We start from the raw sequence: 24,619 nt of genomic DNA, 5'->3' as shown, positions 1-24,619 counted from the left end.
AGCTCACAGCAAAGCACTGGACTAGCTTTGTTTTTACTGAACTGGCAGGAGAATGTGTTTGGCATACACTAATACACACTAAATATCCTTATGACATGAATTACTTAATGTGGTTTTACATATGTGCCAGCAGGTCGTATTTCCTCTAAGAAAACAGAGATTACTTGCGTCCATGAAGGGATTTTGCATTATGGGCACAAAGCAGGATAAGAGTTGTGTTCTTCCAACTCAAAACTAAGGCTTGCAGAGAAGCCGCACCAGAATATCAGATGGTGGAATCAGCGAAAGACAATGTAAAAGTTACATATCCTGTTTGTGACAAACAAGTTATATGAGAGTATAGACATAGCTCAACATTTTGGGAAATATGCTTAGTGCTTTCATACAGAGAGTTAGAATACAAAGAAAAATGGATACTACGCTCATGTCTTTACGGTAAATATGAAGCTAAAGCCAGAAGCCGGCTAGTTTAGCGTAACATAAAGACTGTAAACAGGGGGAAAATGCTAGCTGTCCAAAGGTAACAAAAGCCGCATACATGTACCTCAAAAAGGCCAAAAGGTGTAAACAACATGTAACTTCACAGGGTCTGAGCGCTGTGACTTTCTGGTGTCACCCATGGCAGCTGATGTCGAACTGTTGGACTATTCCTTTAAAAATCATTAGCAACAGTGTTATATAAGCATTTAGTCAACCAAATTATGTGGAACAGATTAATTATGTCAATACAGAGTGGATATTTAGAACCTGACCATTAGGCTCATCACTCCCCACAAGCGTACACAAAGACTGGGGAGCAACAAAAATAAACTTCCCAAAAATAAAACACTGTAGATACAGAACCTAACACCAACTATTATTTGGAATCTCCAATGTGTGAGCGCAGCATCAGACACCACGGGGACATTCCACAACAAAAGCACCTCCAACCATTGTGAGGAATACATCGTCTAGTACATTTAGATGAATAAATCCAAAACACACCAGTCCACCTGATATACAGCAGACTAAGGCACATCAGTTATACAGCATAGAATGATTTCCAGCATTTAAAAATGCAACATTTCATGGCTTGGAGCGAGCCGACGGTCTCTTCTTATGGAACATTGGGTTGCATTGATAAGCATCAGTACATGGATATAAGCTTAAGGTTGCAATGAGTGCAGCAGTTGTGTAAACTGCAAAAGAGGAGCTCAGCAGATTAGATGGAATTATGATATGAAAAATAGAATAAATGATATACGGAATAGATATACGGTAAGCCAATTTCCTGCTGAGTAATGCTTAACATTACTTGAATAAAAGGTAAATATGAAGGAAGAAACTGAATGTGGCCATTTATCCTATGTCGACAACATTTCTTGTGAAGCCAATATTAACAATGAGCTAAAGATAAAAGCCAGCGTTTGCAAGGTGAAGAAAGCTAAACAGGAAGTGAAAGCTACTACTTCCAGGTTAAAGTGCTAGCTTAAAGCTAATACAGTGAAACAGGCTTTTCTCTCCACAAAGGCCTTTAGGGGGAACATAATTGGACTGTTAGCAGACTAGCTTGCTTGTGAAATGCTATGTGAGAGGCAACAGGAGTAGAGGTAGCAGCAAGCAAAGCTAGCTAATTAGCAGTGCAGCAGCAGGTGCTAGGAAAAGGAAAAGAGGGTGGAGCTTTTACACTTTAATGGACGCCTTAATGGAAAGGGTGCCTTCATACATGTTGCAGGGAGCGGAGTGTGTCATGTGACTGTAGCAGCAACTAATGATGTACAGGTTGGGAAATTCTTGGCTGATACTGATGTTTAAAATAACAATACCGATATGTTTATGTTGTTTTTACTTGAACTGTTTTAAAGGCATTCAGCATTTCATCACACTATCTTTGAACGACCACACATTTTCATTAAAAATTATGAAATAACCTTTATAATAACCTTCCAATTAATTCAAAATACATACAAAATAAAAAAATAATAAAAAAATACAAAAGCCTGTTTAGCCTGCAAAACAACTACATACGCAATGAGAATAATGTTTCATTATACTTACATAGATGAACAAAGATATTCAACAAGTTAGATAAACAACCCGCACCCTCGTGTCGTCCTCCCTCGCCTGCCAGCTAGCGGCTGATTCCGACCAGCCTGACTCCCAACCGGATCAGCAAATGTTTAGTTGCTGCTGAACACATTGGGCCTGATAACTGTACAACTGTAAATGTAGATTGTATGGACCCAGAAGTAGAGTAGAGCTGCCCCTTCCCTGTGGGGCATGTGGCAACTGTTACACATTGCTCCTCTAAGGTAACATTTTGAATATACTACCTACTTACTTGTAATAGTTTTTTTTGTTCTTAACATGTGTTTTCTTTTGTAAAAATGTGAAAAGAAATTGCACCACTGAGTGTAAAAGAGAAGAGGATCAGTTAGAATCGAGACGCATCAAGCAGTGAGTTCAGCCTCCTGCCTCTCAGCCCGGGACAATTTATAGCCAGACAACCCCAGGCAACAGGGGGCACTTAGAGGTAAAGTGTCAGCACAGCTGTACACATATTTATCCAGCAGTAACAATGTATGTGGAGCGGGGGGCTTGTCGCCTGTCGTGGCCTCAACTGGGGAAGACAGCAAGGGGACAGAATTGGGAGAAAAGTAGTGGTCAGATTACCACTGTATGCAAGTGGGAAAGAGTAAAAGAAAAATGTCTGCAATGTGAGATATATGCACAGTCTAGCTTTCTATCTTTTTGTCTGTGTCTCACCCACACAATCAGACACACATAAACCTCAAAGTAGAGTACAATCTCTATGCACCGGGGCCGTCTCACTGCAGGGTCAGACTGAGAGAATGACGGAGTGAGAAAAAAAAGCAATAAAAGATTCCGATAATGAATCCATGCAACGGAATGATAAATGATCGCAATGAAATCAGAACTGGTTTAATGACAGCATAATGAAGATGGGTGAAATTGAGGGTGCGAGGGAAAAGTTAGAGAACATGAAAGTCAAAGCAGAAAAGAAAGCACCAAATGTAATGAAAGTGGCAGTAGGGAAAATCTATACAAGACAGAGCAAGGGAGAGATGCAATGTTAGTTCTCTCTGCTGCAATAAGCCTCCAGCAGTGAGGGTAAGAGGCAGAGAGGCCAGTATTCCTGACAGAGTCTTATCTCATCTTCACCCTGGAATAAAACCCATTTTCCAACCCCGAGACAATAAAGCACAAGGTTACCAAACCTCGCACGCGTGACACCCCTATTTAGATAGGGGCCTCGGCCCAACATAAAAATGCATAACACCATCACTGCGGTGAGAGGTGGTGTATGACACCAGGGCAGCGCTCTCTATGTCTGTGTGTGTATATGTGTGCTTTATGATAATGCAACAGAACTGTGTTCAATTTCAATGTGTAGTTTAGCAGATACAGTCTATTGGGGCAAGTAAAAGGACTGCACTGCAGCGCTGTCATGCTTGCTGCTGCATTTCTGTTGTTTTACATTTAAACTATGGGTTAATTTAATTGCATTGTTCGTAACCATGACGCGCATGAGTGAAATAGCGTGAGTGTGTGCATGCATGCATTTAAACAATTGAAAGTGCTTACACACCCGGAGCATGCATGTTTGTTCCCCCTGGGATTTTTCTCCTCACACGTTGACGTGAACGTGACGAGTGGCCCCTCATAATCACTAAGTGGATTGAGCTGCGTGATGGGCATTTTGGGCGCCTTCAGGAAAAATGCCACGCGAATCATATAATGTGTTTCTCGCCTGTCTTAATGGGTGACAAGTGTTCCCTGTCTGTCCACCCACCATCCCCTCATCCATCCATCTGAGAGCACTGCCTCCCTAAGCCTCGCCCGACGAGACGTGAAAGCAGAGATGATAAGATGGAGAGATCGACAGGAGAGAGCAAGAAGAAGGGAGGGAGGGGAGGGGGGGGGAAAAAGACCAGATGCCTCGGCGCATCGCTTGGAGCCATGAGATGCCCACAAGTCTTCAGGTTTCTTGTCTTATTCGCTCACAAATAGAAGGCAGAAAAGTGAAATGTCTGCAGTGACAGAGAAATAGACTCTGGCAAAGGGAGATGCAAACAGAGGGTGGCTTAGGCTAACATTTGCCCACAGCTAACGCCTGCTTTATTGAACTTTTTGTATATCTCTCTGTCTTGCACACACATACATATATAAAAACAACCCAAAGAGATGTGAATGAGAAGTGGCATGCCACCATGTAGCAAATGTAGCCTGATCTTTTTTCTCATAGCTATGCTAATTAGGTCAATTAATTCAACGCATGTTTGGCATCATGGAGCGCTTTATGCAGTTCGCAGAGCATTAACAGCGATATCACGCTAATTGTGAGTCTGTAGCAAATGTCTGCTCAGACACTAACATTTGGCTCAGATATGGGCACAGTTTAGTCTCCTGCATAGACGTACCTTTCTCATCAGAGGGAGACATGCAAAACTGGCCCAGGACCAGCCAGCACCCATTTGAGGTAGTGGCTTCTCTGGCTCGTTCATTCAAATGAAATAGTGGTACCAAGCCAGGCTCTGGCATTCACAGACTCTTTTAATTGCTTGAAACACTATAAAGCAGGAATAGGAGCTACTTGTCTGGAAAATACACTTATCTAATCTCTTCTGAACTTATTTGCTTGGAAATACAGCTCTGGGAAAGCCAAGACAATTAGCACCTTTTAGAACATATTGAGATAGATCTTGGGCAAATCGCAAAAGGCCTTTGGGGATGATGTGATCGTTTGAGGATTTTGAGATGGAACTTGGCACTGCTGTTAAAAGATACTGAGGTCCTCCTCCAACATCGGAAAACGGGATTATATCGTTTCATTCAGAGACTTCAGATTTTGTTCTAGTCTGAATATCATTATCTAGCTATTGTGAAGGCCATGGAGTAGCTCTTAAAATTAAATCATTTAAAGTGGGGATGAACGATATGGAATTTTTTTCAGCCGTAACCAATATCCAATAATTACCTGCTTCTAAATTGCCGATAGCAATAAGGGTAAGAAAGGCAAGGAAGTAGAGAGCAAAGATGAATGATTTAATATTCCAAAGCTCTGACCAAACCAAATCGAACTGTCATCAGGGCATGTGAGCCAAGTGAGATGTTCCTTCACTCCAGTCCCCTGCTCAAAGTTGTTACAGGCCGCCCCACTCAGATTTCACCCCGCTATATTAAAACCGCTAATAATGTGTTTTCTGTTCATGGAAGTTATTTGTAACATTTTGGTTGCCTAAAATGTCTTGTTCAGCCTACAGTTATGCTGAGCTCCACCCTCTCGTGTCACTTCTGGTTCCAAAAAACAAAGATGGCGACAGCCAAAAACCAAAATGCCAAACTCAAGGCGGGTGGTGTCACGGTTATTATGTGTATCTTCTTATAAACAGTCTATGGTACACATACTACATCTTTGCTATATATAAGTATATATATATAGTATATATATAAGTACAAGTATCTCCCATATTGGCCAGAAAAGCTACATGATCAACAAAGATTTATTAATGCAAATGTTTCCCTAAATATCGTTAAATATTAGTATACTTTTAGAAATGTAATAGGCCTATATTGCAGAAACATTAGCATGCCTTTTGTATGTATACACATATCAGTGTAAAAAGTTAAAGTGTTTGTGCCACCTGTTTTGCATTTTACAAGACAGAATGCTTCGAGCAGCTCTGATCTCTACAGTAATATAACAGCCATTACAAATTGACTGCTATTATTGCAGGATCTATTCTCTCATTATTGCCAACGAAAACAGCCCTTGAATGCGTGATATACTTGTATTTCAATCGTCTGCATTCTGGAGTAAGAGCTTACAAAGTGTACTTGAAAGCAGCACCACCACAAGGCAATTTGTAGTGTGAAAAATAGCTATAGTCAGCTCCCATTATTTGACAATGATGAAATGTGAGCTCTACATTTTCCTTTAGGTGTTTGAGACTGTAAAGGAGTGATGGAGGCTTAACTCTTTCGCCAGCATTAGGGACTAAACCCAACAACTTGGTGTGTTTCTTTGGTAGTGCACATGAGTGAGTTTGTGCGAGTGTGTGCATTCTGTGTGTGTGTGTGTGTGTGTGTGTGTGTGTGTGTACAGAAGACCTTTATCAGATGCTGGCAGAGTGGAGCACAGGGGGATCGATAGAGCTTTGGCCTGAGACAGGGAGACAGTACCTGGATCTCAGCCGGCCTCCACCATTCCTCTCATTGATCTTCATTACCTCCACAGACTGGAGCTCGAGCAAGAAGGAGCCGGACGCAGTGGCCCATAGACACAGGAACACATACTGTACACACTCCCACAAACAGTCTCAGCAATCTCTCTGACTTTGGAGGGACCTAAAGTGAACTGAGGCAAGGCACTCCACCACTCATCTCCACCACTCATCTCAAATAATGTTAAAATATGTTGCATTGACATATTTTAGGGCATAAGCCATACACCTGTATATGTATTCACATTATATATATATATATATATATATATATATATATATATATATATATATATATATATATATATATATGGATACATTTTCAAATCCAGGAATAATTCAAGTTATGTAAGTGAAAGCTAATTTGACTTTTTTGTAAAGAAACTAAAGTTTAGGACTATGCTTCTTTATGTATGGAGTAAATATATAGGCTATTATAAGTAGAAGGGCACTCAGAGAGCACAGACCTCAGCCAAGGCTGTTTTCATAAGTCAAAAATAATGTGTGTATCCGCCCCGTGATTCGGATCAGCTCCAAAATTTAATGGGTTCTTCTTTGGCCCATGCTACACCCTTGCACCAAGTTTCATGGAAATCGGGCTAATGTTTTATTCTGTAATCCTGCTGACAAACAGATAAACAAGCCAACCAACTGAACCGAACAAATAACCTCCTTGGCCGAGTTATCATACAGATAAATGATACAAAACACAGATTCATTGGATTAACTTCTGTATGAGTGTCAAGCAAAACCTTTATGTCAACTTTAATTGGAAGTCCTGCTCTGAAAGGTCCTCAGAATATTGGAAAATCTGAACTTCTACAGTTTCATGGCGACTGAGCAGACTCAATCTCCTGTTGAAGACATGTGATATAGTCAACAAACAAGTAAGTTAACCTTGAGTTGAGTTTGTTTTGTCGACTGCTTTTTAAAGGTCAAGAATGAGCAGACAAGCTGGACTTTTGAACAGTTTAATCACAGTTACTGCAGGGCTGCTTTTAAAAGGTTACTTCATTGCACTTCAATGAAGTTGGGGAACTTGCAAGAGACATATTTTTAAACAGAATAATCAAATTCCATGCAGTACTTTCAGTCCCTGGCATGAGTTAAGCTCCAAAACACTGGAAGTGCACTTTCCATAATGCAACTCCTCAAACACTGCCCGACAAATGCTCACTCCACACCCCCAACGTGTAGCACAGGCTTCCTGTTAAGTCTCAAAATGAGTCCAAGAGCAGCTCACCCAGAGCCACAGAAGTCCTGTTTTCACAGGCTGTGGGAAGTAAAGCTCATGTGACTGGTGGAGGTTGGTTTCCTTTTAATGTATGTCTCTAGACTAAACAGCAATGTTGAGCAGAACGGCGATTAATTATTTATATTATTTATTTGAACCTGCCCGATTCATATCAAACCAACAACAAACAATTACAGCTTAGTTATTATGTTTACTAGCAACATGATTGAGTGGAATTTATAACGCAACTAATTACAGTAATGTAATCTCAAACTATTAAACGCTAATACGTGTAACACAGTTTTCTAGTTGTTAATGGGAAAAGTAAAGTAATTATGGCTGTCGACACAGTTGATTATAAATGTTTTGTTTGCACACAGCTCCATACTTTTTATTTGGAGTACCACATGACTTCTAGATCGCAGAAAAGCCTCTTTGGACGTAGATGCCCCAATTTGGATCTAATTTGGATCAAGGACTCGCCAAAGAAAAGACATTTCCTGATCTCAACAGGCAATGAAATAAAGGTCAAACAAAAAGGGACAAATTCCAACCATGACTCTGTTTACGGAGCATCATTGGTCCAAACGATGTATCTATATTAATTTACAGTACATCTCACGAGGTCACCCTTTCAACTTTATTATTTCCGCAAAAAATAACAACAAATTTGGACTCAAAAACATTTCAGGTTATAATCAAACCCTAACTTTAAATTAAGCTTCTGAAGCTTTTGTCTGTTTGAAGGGAGTAGTATAATTACTTTATATAATTATAGAACCAAATGTCCTTGACAATGACAATAATAAACAAGCAAGCAAAAAGCAGATTTAGTCAGGGAAATTGCTTGAAATACCCGTGTAATCCTTTAAAGATGTTTAAACACTCGCAATCCAAATACAATTTACAGTCAACAAAGCGAGCAAGTCCACGCAGCTGCTGAAGACGTCAGGTCTGGTGAGTGGGTTAGAGACTTTATTTGTGCGTTGCTTGTGTGTCTCTGTTCACGTTGTCTTCAAAAAGCCAGGCATTTAATGCGTACATGGGAAAGTGAGTTTCAAAAAAAGGCAGAGGAAAAGCAAGAGAAGAGAGCAAGTGAATGAAAGGTGGTTTATTGAATAACCAAAGCTCTTAGGTGCCATTCTCCCCTTGTGACTTAAGTTAATTCAATTTCCCCCCCTAGTCCCATCAAGCCTCGTCTGGAAATAGACAGCATCAAAGCAGAGCGGGAAAACACTAAATGATTGTAACTCAATTTTTGCTGGGCCATCATTGATTGTTTGCCCGGAAAGAAGTTGGAAGAGAGACAAGACACTTCTTTTCTCCACCTCTCCCACCCTCGGTAATCACTTTTGGGATAGATGTGTGTGTGTGTGTGTGTGTGTGTATGTGTGTGTGTGTGTATATGTGCATGTTTGCACCTATTAGGATGAAGAAGCTTCTGCGGACTGAGCTTTCACCTGTACTTGCAAGGTATATGCACATAAAGCACTAATGAAGCACAAAGTAATTTACAGATAGGCGGGAGAAAATTGCACGACAAACAAAGAGCACTCTCGGTGTCACACGTATAAACAGAGGGATATTTAATTAAGTGCTTTTCCAAAGGCTTTTACACACTCAAAGACTTTCTGGAGCCTACTTTCTTGAATTATTATTTTCATGTCCATTGGTCCAGCTTTTAAAGCCTTAGCTGTGCCTTGTCACTCAAGGACTCAAGAAAAAAGATTTATAAAACCTTATGCCAACCGAATTCAAAATATGTATTTCAGAACGACCTGTACACTAAAGAAAGTTGGTATTAAAGGTGCAATGTGTTAGATTAATTGACTGGCTTGTCAATAATACAGCCATGGTCTGTTTCTGTTTAATAGTTTGTAAGTGGCAGTGAGAAAATGATGCATACCCTCGCCATTTTCTCACTGCCACGTAAAAATGATAGTCCGACGCCACACGTGAAGATTATAAGATAGCAGTGTTGGCAGTATTTTGACCGGCTCTCCGAAGGTCAGGTCTTTGGTGCTATTGTGCATATTCTTTTGCTCCTGTTAGTGTTACTCCATTAAAAAGCTTTCCCTTAGAATCTGTAGACGTAGTACTGCATGACCTGTAAATGATAGAGTGAATAAGAAAGACATAGAAGGCAAACTTCGCCGACAATGAGATTGAGTTACTGATAAATGAGGATCCTCTAAAGCAGAATGGTATATCTGGCATGTTTACAAGTGGTTTGTCCAAGAAAGAAAGAAAAGCTCAGCAGGGAGCCTGATAGAGACTCTGAGAGCTCAACTCTGTCAGAGGAGTCAAGGAACATCAATATATAGGAAAACACAAGTAATGATGGTATGGAAACATAATTAACATAAACAGGTTAACACGTAATGTCTTTAACATGTTTGTCAGGGCTCAGTTGGGAGGAGATAATGGAAACTACCATTACTGAGTGTGATAGGTTGAAACACATGATGATAAGACAATGTTAAGTCTGCTGATTGAGCTGTTAAAGGGGGCCTGGGGTCTCCAGGAGCCTGAACATAACATTAAAGTGGCCATTAACAACATTTTTGCTTCAATTAATCATTATGAAGTATTTTGATTAGTTTTGATTGCACAAGGTAATGGCTTGAGAGACATAGCGCTGCGACTGGAGTTTCTAGTTCTTTGGGATTCTTACGGTTGTTTCTTGCTGTGGACGGTAGCCACGATGCTAGTGGTCGCCAAGTTGCGAACAATGATGTAGATCGATTCTCTTGTTCATATGATAATAAATGAACAGAAGATATGATATCAAGGTCTCCTTTGTGCAGTTTATTTGGAAACAGATGCAGAGTGACATGTGTTGTTGGTAGCTCTGAGGAAAACATTAAGATATCCGACAACAGCACAGACAATAATACCTCTTGGAAACTTGGAAAGTGGGGAAAAAGTTATTAATGTATGCTTTAAGGTTAATCTGCAATATATTTAATAAAATATTCATTATCTAGCCATAATACAAGTTGTTGTTGTAGGATCTTTTATTTCTATAGAAGTATTTCACGACTTATTAACCCTCAATGGGAGATTTTCTTTGATCCACCCTCTAGTGGCCATTAGAGAAACTGCAGCTTAAGGTTCTACTTCAGCATTCAGCTGTGAGAGACGGCACTAGCGGTTGTGGGAGGTTCAATAATGGGGGGGGGGGGGGAATGCTCTGCTTTGGTCAACAAAAGGTGAGCTCTTTCATTTGTCATTCCTATAAGTTAAATTAATTTCTGTTCATTCATGTCCAACAGTGGCCATGCATATTATGGTCTATCATGGTATATAGGTGGTGCTGCATAACAAGTTGTTTCACTGTAGTAATACGTCTTGTAGACCAAATAACAAAGTGGAATGAGAATCAGCAGATCTAAAAGTCGTTTCCTCAAAATTAAAACAAACAAAATACACAAAAGAAACGAACATGTCATTTCCAGGCACTTTGACAGGTGTTAATGTGTTATTCAATGGAAATAAATATGTGGCACATTACTTGTCTGTCATAAAGTTCTGAAGCTTGATGATTTCAAACTAGGTTGAAAGCTCCAATCCCTGTTTACTTGTTTTCTCAGCTTTGTTCTCTCCATGCCGCTTCGCTGCATGTATGACATCTTGCTGAATCACTTGTAGCCAAACAGAATCACAGCTAAAAAGTCATTATAAAAAAGCCTGGAAATGAAAAGAGAGGCTGACAAAAAAAATAAAGAAAGTGGCGCTGTTCATTAGCAGCAAAGTTTTGAAAGTCATTGCAAAGTTTGAGAAAAAGGAGAATGTCTCCCCTGCTTAATTTATTCGGCCAAAGTTCATTCAAATTAAAGCAAATTAAATCATGTAATTTTACATCTGCGGTAACAAGAAGCCAAAACGTTTGGGAATGTGTCGCTGTCCAAGTTCTGTAGCACATTAACTGCCGACGTCCATATGAGCATCAACATTTAGTTTTTAACATCCGTGCTAGATTAATGGAGCTTTTTTATTTTTTTGGCTACATCCATCTAGTAAGAAACAGTGAAAAGGTCACTCTCATGACTCAAACCACTGACAAGTTTAATAGGAATCTGAATGGGCTGCAGTGAGTCACGCAGAGCCATATCTTTCTCGCGTGCATGTACTTTTACTTTCATACGTGGGCTGGTTTGTGTAGAAATGTGTGAACAAGTTCTTAACGTCAACTGCATTTTATATTTCCAGGAATTTAAGAACTTATCTTGACCCTCAGCAGTCACTTTCACTTTCACACCACAGTACAGGGCAAACTCTCTCACTTACCCACACGCCATTAGCAGTATAAACGTTTATAGATGTTAATCACTTAACTCCACCGAGCTTGTCGTGGTAATTAAAGGGCAATGCTCTGACTGACAGGATCTGACTACCAGAAGTGTGCATGCATGTGAACGTCTGCGTGCACATAATATTTATGTAGTTGATAACCTTAGCTAAAATGAGGATTGTAAATCTCTCATGCTGCGTGTCGTAAGTATTATCTAACTCTGCAGTGACATTAAGAGTCATTTTTCTTGTGAAAACATACCAAGAGGATATTTTTAAATTTGAAGAGCTTTACCGATAGCATCAGCAAAATCTGAAAGCTGCCTTTAGTGTGGCTGTTAAAGAAATAGCTTGGGATATTTTAGACACTGAACAAGAGTCTACTGAGGTACAAACTTGGCATTGGCCTCAATGCCTGATTGGAATGTTTTCCAAAAAAGCAAACAAATATATTCATAAAAATAGCTTTCCTTAGAGATCATAGCCACAAAAGAGTATTTAAAATATTACCCACAAAAGCTTCAGTTAAATTCACATTACACCTATTTAAATGATGCTTTTGGTTCATTATCAGGCAAAAAACACAAACTGTCAGGCAATTAGGCATGTTGTTCACAGCCAAGAGTGTAGATAAATCTTCTTAAAATATGTAACCGGAGGTAAAAGCGAAAGTGAGCACAGCCAACATTGTTGGTAAAAGTCCCTCATTGCATTGCATTTTCGTTTGAACTGTGATGGATGTTATCAATAGACAGTTTGAGTAATCGCTTCATCTTTCACCTGAGATCTCTTTTACAAATAAGTGTGGCTAACTTGGAGGTTTCTGTAAAACCTGTGTAATGGTCCGACTGCAGCTATTGTTTCTTCCCCCCTTTGATTTCTGGTCCAGACTGAAATATTTCAACAACTATTGGATGCATTACTCTGAAATTTGGCAGATCCCTTGACTTTTTATCTCACACCAGCAGCAGGTTTGCAACTCTTTTTTTCAAAAGACACCATGAGTTTGACACCTTTGTTTCTGGACTACCATTACATCTGGCAGAAATATCCATTATGCCCAGAGGATGAATCCTAATGACTTTGGCAATTCCCTGACTTCTCCTCCTCTAGTGCCAGCAGCAGGTTCTGTCACAGTTCTGCTCCTTTAAGTCTTTCTTACCCAGTAGTGTGCCACTCACCTCACTCACCTGTTAGCCACGCCCCCTCTGCAGCTCACCTGATTCTCCCTGCTGCAAACAATTAAGCCTAATTAGTATTCAAGCCTCCTCTGGCCTCTACTCCTTTGCCAAATCGTACTCTGCAGTAGTGATGGGCAAATTAAGCTTTTGTGAAGCACTGAACCACTTCAGCCAATTGTTTCGGAAATGGGTTCATTACTTGAAGCTTCAGGTACAGTGACCTCTACTGGCGAAGTGCAAGGCTGCAGTGGATTTAAAGTATCTTTGCCTTGAAAATTCTTTGACGCACACATCTAAGACTGAATATCATGTTCTGTTTAAAAATAAAGATTAATGATTGTGTTATTGAGAAGAGAGTGCTGGGGATAAATGTGGGCTTATTAGGCTTTAAATGATAGTACAGTTTAAGATTGGATGGAGATAAGGGAAATGAAACACAACAGATAGACACTGGTTGGATTCAAACCCCTGGCTGCTGTGGCAAGCCTTTAGTTGAGGGCTGCTCTACTAGCTGCGCCACTGAGGCTGCGCATTTTTATGTGGGATGTACATTATTCTTTCAACAGATTTAGATCTGGTTTCTTTACTTGCGCACAAGGAACAGATGATGCTGGCGTTCATAAAAGTTGTTTCGCTAGTTGGCTGGCTCCATAATGATCCAATACAAATGCAATACCAACAACTCAACAGCAATAACGCATACTACTACGACAACAACCCACAACTTGTGCATTGTTTAGAGGCGCTCAAATTCAAAACTGTCTCAACCTGTCAGAATCGAGACGAGGCAGTGGCAGCGAATCACCTGATTGGACCGCGAACCAGTCCGGTGATTCATTCAAGAAATGAAGCAGTTACTGCTTCGGACGTCATATGTTACATGATTTGAAGCAAGCTTCGAAGCAGTGGTTCTATGTAATTGTAGTCCAGAGTTTGAAGCACGTATCGAAGCTTCAGTATCACACTGCCATCATTACTAGTCTTTACAGCACTGTTTCCTTAACAGATCTCTGGTTGCTGACCCTGCCTGCCTGCCCTGCCTTCTTGCTTGTTTCCTGACCGAGCCCGTTTTGGACCCGTCTCCCTCACCTATTTCCTGACCAGGCCTGGATTCACTCAACCTGCCTCGCCTGTTTCCAGACACTCTGCACGGCCCCGACTTACCTTCTGCCTGCTACCTGTTGGTTTGTCCTTGTGGATCATTATCATCCCGCCGTGGATCTGTTTTCCTTTACCGTGTCCTGTTCCTGACTGATAATAAAAGTCATTACCAATCGTCCTCGGTTTCCTGTGTGCTGCATTTGGGTCCCATCATTGAATTGTGACAGGATCATAATTTTGGTTCAAATCTCATGGAATCTCAACTATTTAATGAATTGGCATGAAATTGGATTCAGACAATAGTGTTCAATTGTCAAGTACTTTGGTTTATGACCTGAATAACTAGAAAGGCACTCGGAGAGCGCAGACCTCCACCAGGGTCAATGGTGCAGTGAAGTGCTTCTCAAATGGTCCCATTTCTCGAGTTGGGAAGTCGACTTCAGTGTGTTCAGGAGCTCAAAGATGTATTTTATTGCTAAGAGCGTTTAAACAAGCTGTTTCCAAGTTGTTGTTTCAACACTACATGAATGCAGCGTAAATGCCATGCACGGTTTACAAAAGTGACACACAATTCATAACCTTTCCTTGGCCCATACTTCACCCGTCCTCCAAATCTCATGAGAATCTGGCGAGTAAAATCAAAGCATAATAACTTATAAATAACGACAACTTTCCCCTTCGTTTTAGTGCAAAAACGTACATTCTGAAAATGTTCGAACTTAATCTTTTTACAAAACATTACGAACAACCTGACATTTCTTAAGAAAAAAAGGTTTAATTTCAACAATAGTAATAGTTTATCATATACAAATGTGTGTTACAACTTACTGATCACAGTGTATCTACAAAGGCTTTTACTTTATGATCAAAACAACTAATTTTTACACTTTGCAAAGTCATCCCGTGGGCCGGAATGGACCATCTGGTGGGCTGGTTTTGGCCCGCGGGCCACATGTTTGACTCCCTTGCCTTAGCACAATGGTAAATGTACTGTTTTTATATAGCGCTTTTCCAATCTTTTACGATCACTCAAAGCGCTTTACAACACATGTTATTCATCCATTCACACACAGTCAGAGGCTACTATACAAGGTGCACATCAGCTCGTCAGTGAGTAACCATTCACACACACTCACACACACACACACACACACCGTTGGCCATCGGCAGCAATTTGGGGTTCAGTATCTTGCCCAAGGTCACTTCGAGCCATAGCCGCCCACAATGGTCTGTTACTGTTACCTCTCAGCTGACTCTCATCTGACTTGCTTACAATTTAAACAGTGATTCACGTAGGTATCAACATCAAAACAATGATTACTAAATCTAAAATGTTCATTTGATACTGAAGAAACAGTTTGTGATGATTCTCAGGCAAGCTATGAAGTGTCTTGATGTGTTTTGATGATTTCTAAGCGATTTTATAGTTCATTCACGATAGACATCGGCGATAATTAGTTATAAGTGTGATTTCTCACTCAAATTTACCTCGTGCAGTATCTTTGCCTCTCTTCTCTTCCTCCGTGTCGCCTCGTCTTGTATGTCTACATCTATTACGGAGCATATCCTGTAACTTTCAGATTGTTAATATGCTGTTCGGAAACGATGAGTGAAATGAAACAATACACAGAGCAAAGTGAACATTTCCCCACCTACCTCCTCCTGTAATGTTAATCCTGTCAATATAAGATGTAAGAGTCTAACAACGACAACCAAAACTAATACAAACAGATCTAATTAGTCATAAATGGGAATTATCTTTACCTTCACTAACAGTGTACACTTGCCCAGTCGACATCACAAGAGCAGCAGTTGGCTTCGAACAAGGTGTGGGATGAGATGGAAAAAAGTGGATGTTTGTGGAATAATGATGTCGCCTGGTCCACAGATAAGAGAGAAGAAACCCCCAAAGGAGTGGCAACCAATCTGCACAGGATCCATCATAATACCACTTGTTGTGCAAGCGTTGCCATCACTTAGCCTCAGCCTACGCCGCTTTGTTGTCAGGGTCACGGGCTCCAGGCCAAACTCTGTCTCCGAGATGATTGAAGTCTATTATTTATATTATAAAAGGTTACATAAGGTATTTTGTAAATGACTACGTTTTTCATTAGCCGATGACGACGGTGGATCTCCATCTTACTTTTTAATGTTATAGAGTAGGGGTGTCAAACTCATTTTAGTTCAGGGGCCACATGCAGCCCAATTTGATCTCAAGTGGTCCGGACCAGTAAAATCAGAGCATAATAACATACAAATAACGACAATTTTTCCCTTTATTTTAGTGCAAAAAAGTACATTCTGAAAATGTTCAGATTTCTTTTTACAATGACATTATGAACAACCTTAAATGTATTAAGAAAAATAAGTGCAATTTCAACAATATTATGCCTCAGTTTATCATTTACACATTATGCACGCATTACAACTTACAAAATGTTTAGTGGACAAATTTGAAATGAAAAATTGCAGTTAATGTTTTCTCTGTAATTTTTACACTTTTTACCCCGCGGGCCGGATTGGACCCTCTGACTGGCCGGTTTTGGCCCACGGGCCATATATTTGACACCCCTGGTTTAAATGGATCTTAAATATGCACATGCAGGCTACATACATGTAAAGCTACATGTCCTGGGGCTAAAAGTCAGCGTCTCCGCCAGATGAAGGAGCAGCATTGTCAGCATTGAAGGTTATAGCTATAGTTAGCTGTACAGTATGATAAATAAAAAAGCAGTTAAAAGATTATTCATTGTTACATAACCCATTTGGTTTGGATGCTGTACAGAAAAGAGAATATTGAGACCATGTTTGTAGTGTAGTACTTGAAAAGCTGGGAGTTTTATGGAAATACTGGGTTTAAACATCGGTTTCGTCCCAGGCAGAGATGTTTTCATCCCAGGCTGACAGCAAGCACCTGTTTAATCAGGAAAATACCGTGAAAGATCCAGACTGCTGCCAGATAACAAGTGGAAACAATATTGTTTAGCTTGTGTAACCATGTCATGGCATGTATGGAGCGCTGATGTCTTTGTATAGTTCAGATATTCCAAGGCTCAAGGGTTTTACTAAAGGCTGGAATGGAATATGTCAGAGACCCCACACACAACAACATGTAATGGTCCTTTTCAGCTGTCCTCTGAGTTTCAGGGACACACAAGTATATCGGATCCGAAATATGGAACAGGATGGACTTCCAAGCATATCGGGGATGCATATAACATACCTCACAAAACAGGTACATCTGGCAAGATAATCTTCAGAACCATCAAACAATCAGGGATTTGATGACCATTGTCGGAGGAGGGGAATCAGGCCCAACACAGGTTTGATTCTCATGTCGTGTGTACACACAGTGTTGTCTTGGGGGTACATGGTCAACTTTGTGGAAATCATAATGAATTGTTATCCCAGTGGTAAGCCGAGTACACATTCAGGCAAGCAACATAACACACTTGTATTACAACTTTGACTCATTTCGTTTTCTTTTATGTGCAACACATTAAGTATAATTAACGGCCATTTGATTGGCTGCAATCAGCGTCTCTCAGCGTAAATCAGCTCGTGGACAGTTTTGTGTTTTTTCCGGTCGATCTCTTTTGACAAACCTTTCTTTTCCACTGACCGGCGTTCCGTGGAGTCAGTGTAACGGACAGACAGAGACATGAAAGAGAGAGAAAGAAGATGTTGACCTCCTCGAGGGGGCATCCTGACATCATCCACAGTGGCGGTGGAGACACAGCACTGTCACAACACACAGCGAGGGGGGGCTGGCTCGTTGTCACCAGCTCTGACACACTGGGGAATGACCCAAGCTGGAGCAATGACTGTGACAGTAATGGGACAGGTCTCTGGAAGAGGGATGGGTGGTGGTGTGGGGGGGGGGGATTGAAACAAGAGAAGGTGGAGGGGTGAGTTGTGGGACGGGGGGTTTGTTGAGGATGATCAGAGCGACAAGGCAGGAGAGACGACAGGATGACTGTGTCAGCCTGGGCGGGTTCAGCATTGTTTGGAGATTTGACGTAAAACACTTCAGACCTGACAAGTGTAAAGCTTTATGTTGCGTTTCTGTAAACATCAGTGTATCATCGTCAATTGAATAGCGATAGTTTTGTATAAACAAATAAAAAGACCAGTGTCAAGAGAAAGTCAGCCTTTATCATCTACAGTGTTCCTTGAAATAATACCACATTTTCCATGAACCCTTTTTGCCCTTTCTTCCATCTTTGTAGTTTGCTGTGAGAGACGCTCGCCGTCTTATATTTCTCCTAAACGTCTTGAAATTAAATATCAGTATGCTTCAGTTAAAACCCTCTTTGATTTCCCATGCAGATAATAAACTTGTCCCCCAGTTGTATTTCACACACATCTAATGGGACTCAGTTAGTAGCTTCAGCATGACAAGAATATGCATGTGCATGCTCAGCCAATCAGTCTGAGCCCATTTAATCTGTTGGGGTTCTGCCCTATAAAAAAGACAGAGGCAACGAGACTCCTCTCTGCATCGAGGACTATCCAGGGTGCAGAGGCCTAATCCACCATTTCAAGATACACGGCTGAATGGTGCTTTCCACCAGCAGTGTGAGGAAACAGGTGGTGATCCAGCGATTTGCTCATTTTGTTTAGTTGTCTGCAGTTTTAGGAGGGGAATTTAAAATGGTTGCTTTTTTGGCTACCCTCACCTACAATGTTTTCTGCTACAGGAAGAAAACATCCGGTGATATATTCCTCTAACCTCTCAGTGGGAGTTGCTTTTCATTCTTCAAGCCCCTGGGGACATTTGTAAACCCACATGTTTAGGCAGGCCTCTCTTAAAGTGTTGTCACTAAGTCTGCAAGAGTGAGTTCATTTTGTGTGTTTGTAGTTACATATCTGCTTGTAAAATAAAAAGAACTCTGAATCACATCTGCAAAACATCTGTGTTTAGACCGGTGGAGAATAAGTAATGACTCTACGAAGGCTGCTTGACCGAAATTTAGCCCTTCAATAAATTTCAAGTGTTGATGATTTTGTTACTTCGGTTCAAGAATGAATCAGCCAGATGTCTTTGAGCCTCCCCCACATATGGAGTAGAGCAAGGAAATGGTTGCATTGCTCTTGTCTCTCTCATGTTGTATGAAGGCATGTGTTATGTGGAGTGCATGGCTAATTGGAGGCACATACAATCAAGATGGAGTGTCTGGTCACAAACCTTTGTGGACCTTTCCTTAGCTCTCTTACTCTGAACATCATTGCACAGCTTTGTGCATTTTCGATATGTTGGGACTTGTGCGAGGGGAGTTTTCAAAACTGTTATTCCAAAACCATTTGCATACAAATGTGGTGATATGAAACGAATTTCCAAATCCAGTGGAGACCAATGCCCAATCATATTTGTATTTTTCTCTTCTTCTATGCCTTTTGGCCTTTCGTCCACACCACACGTCAATGAAAACAGAGCTTTTATAAAACTCCGGCCAGGGTGAAGAGTTTCAGAAGCTCTGTTTTCAGTGTTCACGTCTAACAGGGATTGGCATTTAACATCAGAGTGTGTGGCGTCACAAATGAGGGGCAACGGCGGCATAAATACATCAATGAACGCCAGATGTCACCAAATAACCTCGCGAACAGGACTTCTTACATGTTCAGTTGAAATGAACAGTTACTCTTCCACTATATTGAGGAACAGAGGCGTCAGAATGGGCTACGCAATGTGTGTGTGTGTTTTTGTGAACCAGGCCCAAGAAACCCAAGTAGCTAGATCCATCTAAATAAGGTAGCAAGGGATCTGTTCCAGTCATATTTTGTGGTCCAGTCAGATTATTTAATAATAATAATGTATTTGTGCTTTATTAACATCTTTGCTCTGTTAGAAAATGATGAATGATCTGATGATTTGACATGAAGAAAGCTGTTTATGGACATTTATTCACGATGCACAACGCTGATAATGATTTCCTCTGGAAGTGTGTGTGACTGGATGATATCAAATGAGTAACAAGATTAAATGCATAGGGAACACAATCAAATAATGGAGCGTATGGCTTTTTTAACTTTGCAGCTCCGCTATAGTCGTTTGTGCTAATGTCGCTCCATTTACCCTGCGTCACCAACATTGTTTCCTGGCAACAGTGCTAACCACCTGCAATAGGATGATGTTTGACACCAACATACCACACATTGCAAAAAAAAAAGTAGTGAAAGGAGACTATCCAGAGTTAAATAGATTGGATGAGCATGTTTAATCAGTGTGTGGAGGTGGGTGGCTTGTAAAGAGAGCCGTAATGAACTAAATGTGAACAGCAGTGATATCTTTTCTTCAGTCTCACCAAAAGGTTGTTTTAACCTGTTTTAAATATGAAATGTGTTGTTCAGTACACTTAAATCGTCTGTTTTTAGACAAACAGTATCGCTATTGACAACCTTTGTAGCTTTTCTCGCATACTGCCTCTTTCTTTATCACGGATGATGTGGCTGCTTAGTTTTAATAGGAGCGATGAGATCCTCTGCTTCTCCGTCTGCTTAACATTTCTCCTCTCCCCCTCTCCGTCAGACAGAGAAAAAAGAACTGTAATAAAATGATGGAGCATCAGCATTCTCTAGAGGCCAATGAAGGGCATAACATATTCTTTGTAGGTACATTCATCTTTCTCTTCCACTCATCTTTCTCTTGTCTGCTTCCTTTTAATGCAAGAAGAATATTTATTGCAGGATCCTGCCTTGTGCAGAGTGGAGAGCAAGGTAAAATCCGATTTTCCTTTGTTGCTGTAAAGACTGACTGGTATTATGTAACAAGAGGAACCAAATTAGAAAACCTGCTTTGTGGCTTGGAAGGAAGTCGTAAGTAAGGTTGTCTAATATCACGTGGGCACACTCTAACTGAATTCAGTATTTAACTTAACTTTACACGATTTTGATATAATTCTGTGTTTAGTTTTTCCACTTCTTCCTGTTTGTTTGTCTGTTTGCTTCCTGTTACTGTATTTGTTGCAATCACGGCATTCGCAGGCCACATGTGGGCGGGGTCAGCATATCACTTGGAAACTAGAGAGAAAATAATCAAACAAAACAAGCAGTTAAGAAAACACCCCGGCACCTCTGAAAACCACTCCCACCTGTGGAATGAATGGGATTGTTTGCCATGAGGACACATCTATAATTTTTCCTACAGGGATCAGCTGTCATTTTGATGATGATGTGTGTGAAGAAGTCATTTAATACAGGACTGTGGACTCTGAATATGATCTCATAGGGGTTTCTGGGTGTGTTTTTGTTTGATATGTGTTTGCTGACATCAGCATGCCCGTTACAAGTTTTGTTTTTAAAAAAACCGACATACTGTAAATCCCCACGGTGTTTTCTTTCACTTTGTCTTTTGTATTTCTGTTTCAATATTTATCAGACTTTCATTTTGAGAAGCACTCAGAAGGATTGCCTAACATTCTTTTCTTCTTGTGCATGAACAATCATACCCGGTGCACAGTACTAGGGGAAGTTATGCATTATGACTTGTTTCAGGTCTTGAAACTAAAGGTTTAGGAACGGTGTCAATGACCTGCTCCTACCTCCGTACAATACAAGCAGGTATAACTGGTTATCCAACTGCCTGTTTCTTATCTTTGCGTTTTAACTCAGTATTCTTATGACTTCCTATTCCATTCTTTACATCTGTCTGTTTACACTGTTTCTCTTTCCTTTCTCTTGTACTTCTCGGTCTTCCTTCAAAAATGGCCCTAGGCCGGTCTGCTCATGAAAAACCAGTCCAAGATTAACATAAGTGTGAGTGTGAGAGTGTGCAAATGTCAGTATTCAATGCTCCACCCATCCGTCCCATTCCTGACTCCTCCAGCATGTCCACACCTCCAAGCCAATCCCTTCAAAACATCCAGGTGACACCGAGTCAGTTGTCAGCGACACAAGGCCAGCTGGGACACGCTCTCCTGCCAGGTAAGAAACGTCTCTTTTACCCTGCCTCTCTGTGTCTACGGTAAAGGGCTTTGTCTGTATTAAGAAGACATGTTAGATCAAGAAAACAGATGTAATGTTGATCCATTTCAGTTTGTTATCAGATTCTTGCTAGAAAGAGATAACGTAAGAAAAAGGGACACTAAAAGGGCAAGAGAATTGTTCATTCTGATTCTTCTTCTATTGTACGAGGGAAGATCTTGCGTGTCAAGAAAAAAAGGTCTCCGCCCTGGTGCGTACAAAAGAGTGAGATTTGTAAAGATAGATAACTGGAAGCGGTGCGAATAAAAATAAAACTATACATCCTTGCTCTTCACTCCTCCGGCTGGAATAAAGTCAGCTTGGAGGTAAAAAGGTGAGATGTGCGAATGACGAAGAAGAAGAAGAAGAAGAAGAAGAAGAAGAAGAAGAAGAAGAAGAAGAAGAAGAAGAAGAAGAGGGAAAAAAAGGCTCTCAAGGCTTTTCAACCCCACCTTGTTAGCCAGGCTCATTGACTCATACATACAAAGGGATCTTGGTGGATAGAAAAGTATTGGCAACTAGCTCAACCTGTAGAGCAAGTAACAATTAAGGATCTAGCATTGTGTCAGATGCGGTGGCTTTGCACACAGGGACAGAGCTGTGGACATAATGGAGATCTGCACTGAGGGATCAAGAGAATTGAAACAATTAAGTGTTTCTCTCTAACGACCCCTGCCTGTAATACTGCACCATTTTGTGTGCTGCTGAGAACGTCGTGAGAATACTTCTTGTACACTGTGTTTTACTCTTAATAAAGCCACTAGAGTGGCATTTGCATCGCACTGAGCAAGAATATTTGAATCAAAGGCATCACATAACCTGAGGTTTCTCATTCGAGAAAGAACGATATGTCTCGTCTGTCACAACAAAGAAAAAGACAAACACACGGCAAAGAGATAGACGAGGCCGGCGGAAGGCAGCATTGCAATCTAGAGCAAATAGGAAAACAAATTGTGGTCCAGCTTTGCCATCTCCCTGAGACAAGATTAACTGTTGCCTCTGAGGTTGGGTTCTCTTTTTTTTTTTTTTTTTTTTGCTATCCGGGCTGAATGTCACCTCAAAGTTTGTATATGTGTGAGTGTGCATTTTGTATGGAGTTGGGAGATAAATCCAACTGATAAATCACATGTTCTATATGTTTGTGCAAAAGCAATGCATGATTAATAACACTGGTTGTATTCCCCACTTAGAAGGAGAGGTAAAGTGCAGGTAACATCAGCGGTGATTGAACATGTCTGGCTTTCAGTTGCCCGTGCTGTGATTCATTGAGTCAAGTCTTTTTATGCTGTGTAATTTAATAGTCAGGAATGCTGGATGAGAGAGAAAAGAGCAACTGATTTGACAGCTCAATATGTCTACAGTGTCGCCGGGGAAAGAAAAAGTAAAGGGTTTCTGAATTTAAATACTCTGGATTAGACGAGCCAGAATTGAAATGGAACAGTGGACAGCGAGGCTGTTATCCAACTTGTTCCCTGTCAAGCTGTGAGCATTCCTCAGAATGAGATGTAAATGTATAAGAGAAGCACTTTTCTTTCTGCCGCCGAAAAGAAATCCTTGAGAACTCTCATGTGACATGGCAGACCCGCCTTATCTTTGCATAACCACACAAAACATGTATTTCAAAGATGTTTGCACCCCTCGCTCAGAAATTGAATCTCTTCAAACGCTCATCCTGCACATGCTTGCACACACCTACGTGCAAACACGGCTTCATTTACACACCACCAAACCCCAGAGAGAGAGCAGAATGGGAAGAGAATGCATCCAAGACTCTGAAAGTACACCCACACACAAAGAAAAAACAAATATGCAGGTATCCATAACAGCTCCATCTTTTAAATCTGCACACGATCAGACCATTAAATCCACATGGTGATACTTGGACTTAAATTCCCTTTCTTTCTCAGAGCACGGGTCCCGTGGTACGATCAAGGCACGCTTAACATTCACAAATGAATTGCTATGCCTTAACAGTCCTTTGAAGAAGCAAGACTGCAATAGGCACTTGGGATAACAGAGGCGGCTGTGGCGGCCTGATCAGCCACACTGTTCAAATAGTTGTCTAATAGTGTTGAGAGTGTTGGTTTGTCTTCTCAGTATAGGGAGGCTCCGACGATGATTCACTCATTGATGTATAACGAGTCAGTACTGAAACAGCTTTGTGTAAACACGGATCTGCTGTGACGGAGAATGTTTGTGGAAATGATGTCTGGCTGTTGCCTCACACTTGATCGCCATTTAAAAAAAATTCTTACAAATGTAATGTGTTATCCCTTGGCCCTCGCTACACCCTTCCACCAAGTTTTGTGAAAATCGACCTAAAACATAAAGAATAAGAAAAGTGTATCTGAGCTGTAAATGTAAAATGTATTAAAATATTATTTTCAGAACATTTTTGCATTTTCTTTGTCTTTTTCCCTAATTTGCAATTATTTAAATACTTTTTTTTTTTATTCCCATGTGTAAGTCAATTTTAGATGAGGCCACTGAAAATGTGTAAATAATTAAAGGGGCACTCCACCTATTCGACATGAAAAGTTCTGTTTATGTGCATGTACAATTCAGTCTGTGAAAACAGTTGTATGAAATCTCCTGGGGCTCTGGAGGAGGTTACATCACACTAC

Source organism: Cottoperca gobio, chromosome 11 (assembly GCF_900634415.1).
Source record: "Cottoperca gobio chromosome 11, fCotGob3.1, whole genome shotgun sequence".
In the NCBI taxonomy this organism is placed as follows: Eukaryota; Metazoa; Chordata; class Actinopteri; order Perciformes; family Bovichtidae; genus Cottoperca; species Cottoperca gobio.
The sequence above is the reverse complement of the archived record's forward strand: the minus strand, read 5'-3'. Positions refer to the sequence as shown.